This window comes from Pavona decussata, unplaced genomic scaffold (assembly GCF_977016875.1).
Source record: "Pavona decussata unplaced genomic scaffold, jaPavDecu1.1 SCAFFOLD_114, whole genome shotgun sequence".
NCBI classification, from domain to species: domain Eukaryota; kingdom Metazoa; phylum Cnidaria; class Anthozoa; order Scleractinia; family Agariciidae; genus Pavona; species Pavona decussata.
This window is the reverse complement of record NW_028145528.1, coordinates 6,033,441-6,042,500: the sequence shown is the minus strand read 5'-3', so window position 1 is coordinate 6,042,500 and position 9,060 is coordinate 6,033,441. Positions and strand designations below refer to the sequence as shown.

The window sequence follows — 9,060 nt, the reverse complement described above, 5'->3', positions numbered from 1 at the left end:
TCAAGTTTGAATTGCCGGGGTTCTCAGCTGATGGAACGAACAATCAATATTCGAGTGAAAACACTTTTAAGTGTCAAAAAGTATTTAGCGTACAGTTCTCAAGGTTTTTCTGCAGATAGCTTTTTCATTCAGTTGTCGTTTAATTATGGGGTTCAGTTTTATTTTATTTTAGGCTGGCTTTTATCGGATAGGCTTAAAAATCTTACTGTACGATTCTCCATTTTAGTACAATTCTCGCAACTAAGTCAGTTTTAAATAAAAATCGCCGTAGATAAAATTGACAAAGACGTTGGACCTTTTTCAACCTGAACGGCATCACAAGGCGATGTAAAGCGATAAAACCGAAAGAAGTTTGATTTTAGTCTTGCCAGGCTGTCCCTGATCTCAGGAGAATTTGTATTCTTCATCAGTGAGTGAGTTGAAACAGGAATCAAGAATACAATACAGCCTTCGCAAATCACTTGGCAACTCTTTTCCATCCTGGAGGGTATTATTTTTAGTAGACCCTTTTAATTCAACTGTTTACGTTTGAATCGGTTGTCTGAAGGTGGCGAGAAAATGTAGCCAAGGCATGGAATTATTATTTTGAAATGGCCTTGATATAGATATTTAAAAGAACATATTTAACGCCTTAGCCTTTCAACAGAACTTACATAGTGGAATGAACTTTTAGCGCATTAAAAATTATCTTTAGATCTCTATCATCAGAGAGAGAAAAATATCTGAAACTAAAAGCTATAGTAATGATTTAGTGCTGATTCATTTTCAAATATGGGATGAGTCCGGTGTATAGTATTATCTCTTTTAGTTTAGCTTTAGGAAATCATCGAGTTAAATGCTAAATATAAATCATTCAAGCTAAATAACAAACCGTTCCACACCATACCTGATACGCATAAAATTACCATGCAAAGCGCTAGAGCTGACAACAGTTTCATCTTAGTTTTCGTCTGGCTGACGCTGGTGTCAAGTGAAATTTGTATCCGTCTTCATTGTCACCGCTACTGATCCACGGCAGGCGAATGAGTCAGAAAATACTGATGACGCGACTGTATTCGTCTCACTGAGTAACGAGTTGAAACAAGAACAAATAATGGAAGTAAACACCAAGCCAGTGGAAAGAGAGTCGCTGAATTGGTAGTCAGCGTAGTTTGTGAGTTAAAATTCGACGACTTACTGTTTGGCACTGAAGAGCCAACTTCATTTTGTCGCTTCTCAGTCCATAGATCTCATGATCACTCGTTCAAACGTCGTTCGACCTTCAGGAATCTGTATTGTGTTATATAAAGACAAGAAAATCAATTTTGCATAATGAACATTCTACTTCATATTTAATGGTTTGTCTAGTAAGACAGTAGAAAGACAACAGATGATTGAAAGGTCCAACGTCCGAGTCGGCTACGCTGACAAGATCAAAACATTGGTTAAAATTAAAATTAAATTTTAATACTTATATAGCGCCCTTTAACATCTAAATGATCAAAGGCGCTTTACAATCCAAGAAAGCTAATTACAAATCAAAATTGGTTCTCATTACCAAATATCTTACTGTGTCTTTAAATACAACCGGTAAGAATTCAGATGATGATGCCCATTCTTCTTGTTTCCTGATTTCTTAAAAGCGAAACTGAGAGAAATGATATCTTGATCATTATTGGTACGTACCCCATGACCGTCTTTTCTTACCGGCCCGCTTCATCCAGCTGTAATCGTAAGATGTTTCCAGTAAAATCTCGAGGAATTGTTTTTTTGGTGAGAGCAAGGTGATTTGAATCTCTAGTGATTGTAATTTTTTCCTCTTCGTGGTTTCATTTGAAGTTAAAGAAAATTCATATTCATGACTATGCGGTTCCGTCGTTAACTTGTAAGCTAAATTTCTCTCTTTCCCTGTCAAAAATGGTAACTTTTTAGGGGAAAGTGAGCAAAATCCAGTTTTATCCATCACTAATCTTTGCCCAACATCCCGTCGACAATTTCGTAAATTAGCACACTGACGCGACGTCTGAGTACAATTTGGTTAACCCTCAGGTCAAACAGAATTGCAGAATCTAGCATTGGATACGGTCGCATGAGGACAATTTTCAGTCTTAATAATTTGGTAGCTGTTGCCATAAAAAAGGCTTAAATTTCGTAATTCGTCGCTGCAAACCACTGAACCCCACTGGATATATGTGGATTGGTACGTAGCGATAAGTCGCGCTATGATGGAGGATTGCAAACACAGCACACACAAACCAAACTACCAACATTGTCGGAACTTTTTGTCCGTTTTCCTAACTCGTTTTCGGTATACCAGAGTTAACTTTGGTTATACTTACGACACATAATTAGATTGTAAACAGGTTTTTCCTAAGAAGGAAGATTTCATGAAGATGTTCGCACAGTACAGTCGAACCTCCCTTTGCGACCACCTCTTGCAAGCGACCACCTCTCATTAGCGACCACTTTTCCAAAATACCAAAAGTTTCCAAGTCAAATCACTATAGATGGAACCTCTCGTAGGCGACCACCTCTCGTAAGCGACCACTTTTAGAGATAATTGTTTAAAATTTTCACTTGTTTTGAACCTCCCGTAGCCGACCACTGGACACACAATCTGATGTTTCTCCCACGATCGGAAATTGCAAAATGTGTCGCTGTAACATATTGGCCCACATCATTACAGGGGACGCCTTATTAAAGCCGGAGCCGGAGCTACCGGAAGTGTCTCCAGAACTACGGCTTAGCATTGAAACAGTTGATAACATACATATGCACTATAATGTACACAGAAATAAACTTTAATCAGGTTGAATCCCTTGCAGGAAAAATTAACTCTAGCTCTTATCTTGCAAAATTATAGCATAGATGTATATGCATGACCGGTGATGACTCTCTCAACCTTGTATTACTCAACAGAAAAATTGTGGCGATAAAGAACGTCAACTGGATATCGATTATGTAACAAACAAACAAACAAACACGAAAGTTGTAGATGTTTTGAAATGCTTGAAATGTAACATTGTAAAAGTGCCGTTTACTCTTTGCTCCTAAATCAGGCAGTCTAAAGAAAAGTTATTACTTTGGGTTTCGATAAGCACTGGCAATTACTATATGTAATTACCCGAAATTTAGACCCCCTGTGGTCTGACCTCTGGTAAGCGACCACCTCCCGTATGTCACCACATGTCCTTGACATTATGAGTGGTCGCTTACAGGACGTTCGACTGTAGTCAGGGTCAACTCTTAAACGATAATCAAGTGAAGTTGACATCGAGTTGCAGCCGAGTCAAAAAGGAAAAAAAAAAAAAAATTCTGTGATGTATTTGAAAAAAACAAACACAATTGTCAACTGATGTCAATTGGTGTAGACATTCAGAGAACGTTTTGGTTGTCGTGCCAACTTGTTGACACGCCAAAACTTCGTCCTAATTTACAAAGGTAATAAATATTATGATATAGGCGTTAACTTACATAATTTTACTTGCACCTTTTATTGTTACTGTTATTTGTACACCAAACCTGATATCCTGATTAATTTAGCTTAAAAATGTAATTTGAATCAAAGGGGGACTACTTTGTAAAAGCCCGTAAGGGTTTCTTTAGTCTTCCTCCCGACTTCAATGTAAATTGCACTATGTACTTCTCATGTTACTTATAATTATGGGAAATAAACATTCATTCATTCATTCATTCATTGATCGCCGCTAAGGTGTCCCCTAAAATCTTATGTAAGATTCCTTCCAGTTTCTGGAGTCAGTTCAAGTCTTGGCCATCTTCAGAACAACGAGGACCCCGAACAAGTACTAGAAACAGTGGCCATGTCTCCGTGTTTTATAAAGTATCTTAACAGCGAGCCAAGCACGATGGAGGCGCTAATTTGAAATCATTATCAGGTTGATGTGTAAGAGCTCACTTTAGTACAATTCGGTTCAGACGATATCATGAAGATCAGCTAGGCACTGAGAGTATTTTATGCGGTCGTGAAAAATGTCACTGTTTGCGCTATTAGAGAAATGTTTGTTTTCCATTGACCGGAGGGTTTTATGTAGTAATGTCGATTATGCTGCACAAAGCGGTTCTTACTTTGTAAACTGTGGATGAAACTCTGAAGGGTGATCATTCAAATTATAGCTTTTGTTTTATAGTTTTATGTAGTATAAATATTGTTTATGCTGTGCAAAATTGTTCTTACTCTTGAGTCTGTGGAAGAAAAAATAAAGTATGACCACTCAAATTATAGCTTTGCTTAATGGTTTTAGAAAGTAATGTTCATTATGCTATGCAAGGTGGTTTTTACTTTCATGAGTCTGTGAATGAAATCTTAAAGTGCGACCATTCAAGTTCAAGCTTCAGTACTCCTTTGCAGTTGTACATACTGTTTGTTCTTCGATCTAAGCATGCGGATAAACGGTAAACCATTTTAATACGTTTATGATTAAACTTAAACGTTGGAGCTTGTGGCGCTGAAACAAGCCACTTTACGTCCTACAAAATATCAATCTGAAGTATAGCGAATAAAGTAGTACTTCTCCGTCATCATTGTTATAGATGGTGGTTCTAACTTTTGATTCATTGGTTTTAGTCTATCTTAATACAATGAGTGACCATTCAGATAAATATTACTGAGTTGTTAAACTATGGGTCTTGTCAAATATTCCCCTTGTGAAAATTTTCGCCCTTTGGCAAATTTGTAGGCAGTATTTTAGAAGTCAATGGAGGAAGAAGAAGCGAGTGTGTTAAAGTCATGATAAGCAAGAAACAGTTCATGATTACTGTTTTGCTGTCAAGCCGATTTTAAATCTACAATCCACTGTTAAGTTCTGTTTTTACTTCACTGAAATTTTAAATGTCCGTTTAGTAATACATCAAGGATCCCGTGTTTAGTCCATAGTAACTGGCCATTAAATCACACTACTTTCGGCTTTGATCGTGAGTGAAGTTCAGGGCTTGTCTACTGAGGAATCATCTTGCAGACAAGACCGCAAGGCAAATGTGAGAGCAATCTACAAGGGAGGTCATTCTAGTATCCAGCAATGCCTGTATGTCCCGGTTAACCACATGTTGCTACGAGGCTCCTTAGCATAACCATTCGGTTCATGTGGAGCCCAGTTTTTGTATACTGGAGTTGAGAGATCAGACCAGAGATATTCCTTGAGGCTCGAGTCCCACTTGAGGCCGATCCAAACCTGTTGTAGCGCAGGGGTCCTTCGCCTTATGAGCGTCAGCACAAACTCGTTTTCTTCTACGCTGTTAATTTTCACCAGCTCTCCTTTCAGTGATCTGCAGTATGCTTGGGCCTGGTCCCAGGTTTTGATGAAACTACTCACCGGGTAACAGTAGCTTTTGAACCGAGTCCAGCGAAGGGGACAAAATCAACGAGAGCCTGAAAATGAGAAGTGTTAATAGAGAGTAAGAAAAATCCAGTTGCCAGTGCTTTTGAAGATACTGCGATAAATATTTGTTTGTGTTAATATACGATCGGTTGGCTGAGGGTGGAGGGAAATCAATTATTATTTTAAAATGGCCTTGATATATATATCTGAAATGTTCATATATTAAACGCCTTAGCCTTTTAACATATTGAACTTACACAGTGGAAGGAACGTTTAGCGCATAAATAATCAACGTTAGATCGCAGTCATTAGATAGAAAAAAACATATCTTTACTTTATGTCTGTAGTAGCGATTTAGTCTTGATTCCGTTTAATATGGGATGAGTCGGTCTATAATATTATCTCTTTCAATTTGGATTTAGGAAATCATCGAGTTTAATTTGAAACATAAATCACTGAGGTTAAATAAGAAACCGTCCAAACCATACCTGATACGCATAAAATTACCATGCAAAGCGCTAGAGCTATAAACAGTTTCATCTTAGTTTTCGTCTGGCTGACGCTGGTGTCGGGTGAAATTTGTATCCGTCTTGAATCTCACCGCTACTGATCCACGGCAGGCGAATGAGTCAGAAAATACTAATGACGCGAATGTATTCGTCTCACTGAGTAACGAGTTGAAACAAGAACAAATAATGGAAGTAAACACCTCGGCGGAAAAAAGAGAGTCGCTGAATTGCTAGTCAGCTTAGTTTTGTGACACAAAAAGCTGAATTATACCTGTCGAGTAGGTAAAATATATGACTTACCACTTGACACTGAAGAGCCAACTTCATTTTGCCGCCTCTCGTTAATTCTCCATAGCTCTCACTCATCAGTCAAAAAGACCGTCGACATTGAGAAATCTGTCTTGTGTTGCATAGAGACAATGAGATAGGTCGACTAGCAATAGAGTTGTTTGCGTAGAGTTATGACAAAGAGTTAGGTCCACGCCAAAATCCTGAATTCACGATTTTGGAATGCCAAAATCTTGAATCCAAGTTTTTGGTATTTTTGCATAATGAAGATTTAACATTAAATTTTGTTTATCTAGTAAGACAGTGGGAACGCAACAGATGATTGAAAGGTCCAACCCCGGGGGGTACTCCCTTATATGGTTTTTTTTTTTTCGAAGAAGCTACTTCTTCATCATGATGCCTACAGCAACTGTGTACGTGCCGCAACGGCTTGTCATGCGCTCCGGTCACGCGCTGGACTCCAGGGGTTTTTCAACTGAAGTTGACCAGACACTACCAGGTCGTAAATAGGGTATCAAATTTTTGGTCAGGTCATAAATAGGGTAGGGAAAATCGCAGATTTTGGTCATAAATAGGGTAAGGGTTTTGGGAAGCGGGCCGCACACCCCTCTCCATTTTTTTTGGGAGTACCCCTTCGGAGGTCCAACGTCCGAGTCTGCTACACTGACATGATCAAATCATTCGTTCTCATTACCAAACATCTTACTTTTTCTTAAAATACAACCTGTTAGAATTCAGTTGTTCATCAAGATGATGATTTTTCATTCTTCTTGTTTCCTGTTTTCTCTGTGAAACTGAGAGAAATGATATCTTGATCATTATTGGATCATGTCCGGTAATCGCAAGATGTTTCCAGTAAAATCTCAAGGAATCTTCTTTTTTGGTGATAGCGTAGCGATTTAGTAGGGCGAATCTCTAGTGATTGTAATTTATTCCTCTTCCTGGTTTCATTTGAAATTAAAGAAAATTCATATCCATGTCTCTGCGGTTCCGTCGTTAAATTGTCAGCTAAAATTCTCTGTTTTTCCTGTCAAAGATGTTAAAATTTTTGGGAAAAGTGACCAAGATCCAGTTTTATCCATCACTGACCTTTGCCCAACATCCGGCATCAAAAATTTTGTAAATTAGTGCGCTGACTTTAGCACAGTTTGGTTGACAAGTCAAACAGAATTACAGAATCAAGCGTTTATACAGTTTTTGTTTAACTAATGATGCAAATTGGATTTCATATGGAGGTATCGTTTACGACAAAGTAATGTTTGACTAGTCAGGGTCAACCAAGCGATAATCAAGTGAAGTTGACATCGAGTTGCAGCCAGATCAAAAAGGAAATAACAAAAATTCCGTGATGTATTTGAAAAAACCACAATTCATCCACCATGAACGCAAAATGTAATTGTTGCTGTCAATTGGTGTAGACATTCAGAGAACTTTGGAGTCAGTTGAAGTCTTGGCCATCTTCAGAACGACGAGGACTTCGAACTAGTGGTAGAAAGTGGCCATGCTTCTTTTATAAAGTATGTATACAGCGAGCCAAGCACGATGGAGACGCTATATATTTTGAAGTCATTATTAGGTTGAAGTGAAAGGGCTCGCTTTAGTACAATTCGATTCAAACGGTATCATGAACATCAGCTAGGCACTGCGAGTACTTAATTCGGCCGTGAAAAAGTCACTGTTAGCGCTGATTAGAGAAATGTATGTTTTCCAATTATTTCTCTTCGTAGTAAGCTCAAAATATAAATTCTCTTTAGATAGTGTGCTTTAGTCATTTCTTGTAGCCTAGTTTGGGAGAATTTCCCAAGTTAATCATTTTCATTCATCTGTTACCAGTCTCTTTTGCAAAGTATTCAAAAGCTTGTGTTAGCCGTTTTTGTGTCTGTGGATGAAACTATGAAACTAAAGTGTGACTATTCACATGAAAGCCATGGAGTAATATTTTTTCGCTGTGGTAGCTAGTGTTTGTTATGTTGTACAATGATGCCAAACTTTCGAGTGTGTGACTGAATAAAATCCTATAAAGTGTTGTCTCTCGGATGAAAGCTATCAAACAGCCCTTTCCTGTGGTAGGAAGTGTTTGTTGTCCACTACGTTCATGTGGCTCTAACGTTTGAGCCTGTGGATGAAATACTAAAGTGTGACCATTCAAATTATAGATTTTGCTCTGTGTTTTTATGTTGTAATGTTGATTATGCTGTGCAAAGTGGTTCTTACTTTTGAAGCTGTGGATGCAATACTAAAGTGTGACCATTCAAATTTTAGCTTTGCTTTATGGTTTTCTGTAGTAATGTTGATTCTCAGTTGCACAAAGTGGTTCTTACTTTTGAGTCTGTAGATGAAAAATTAAGGTGGACCACTCAAATTAAAGCTTTTGCTCTGTGCTTTTCTGTAATAATGCTGATTATGCTGCAGCAAGTGGTTCGTACATTAAGTCTGTGGATAAAATACTAAAGTATGACTATTAAAAAGGTATAGCTTTTGCTCTATCCTTTTGTGTAGTATTGCATGTTGATTGTGCTGCACAAAGTGGTTCTTAATTACGTTTGAGTCTGTGGATAAAGTTTAAACGTTCAAGTTAAAGCTATTAGATTATCACCAAATATTTTTGGTTCTGTTCAGTTCTGCTCTACAACGCAACTCTATTCCGTTTATGAGTCTATGGATGAAATCTTAAAGCTTTCCCATTCATTAGCCCAGTTTGATCTGCACTTGTCTCTTCCATTCATTGAATGAAATTCTAACTGTGTAACTATTCGAATAAAACCACAATGGTGCATTAAGCGCGTGGCTAAATGGTAAAGAAACTTGCAATTACATTTGACATGTACTGATCCAGTTACATTTTAAGCGGCTAGAAGCTTTTGGCGAGACCGAAACAAATCGCTTACTAAAGTATAAAAACAATCCTAAAATGTGAACCCTTCATGAAGAAGAACAATAGCGTAGTC

General features: G+C 37.9%; 2 protein-coding genes across 2 annotated transcripts in view; both read right to left on the bottom strand.

Moving 5' to 3' along the window:
• Positions 1–9,060, bottom strand: part of LOC146470456 (perlucin-like protein) — a 71,622-nt gene that overhangs the window by 17,378 nt on the left and 45,184 nt on the right. The window lies entirely within an intron of this gene.
• The window catches only part of LOC146470457 (lithostathine-1-like), a 68,366-nt gene that overhangs the window by 17,300 nt on the left and 42,006 nt on the right, over positions 1–9,060 (bottom strand). The window lies entirely within an intron of this gene.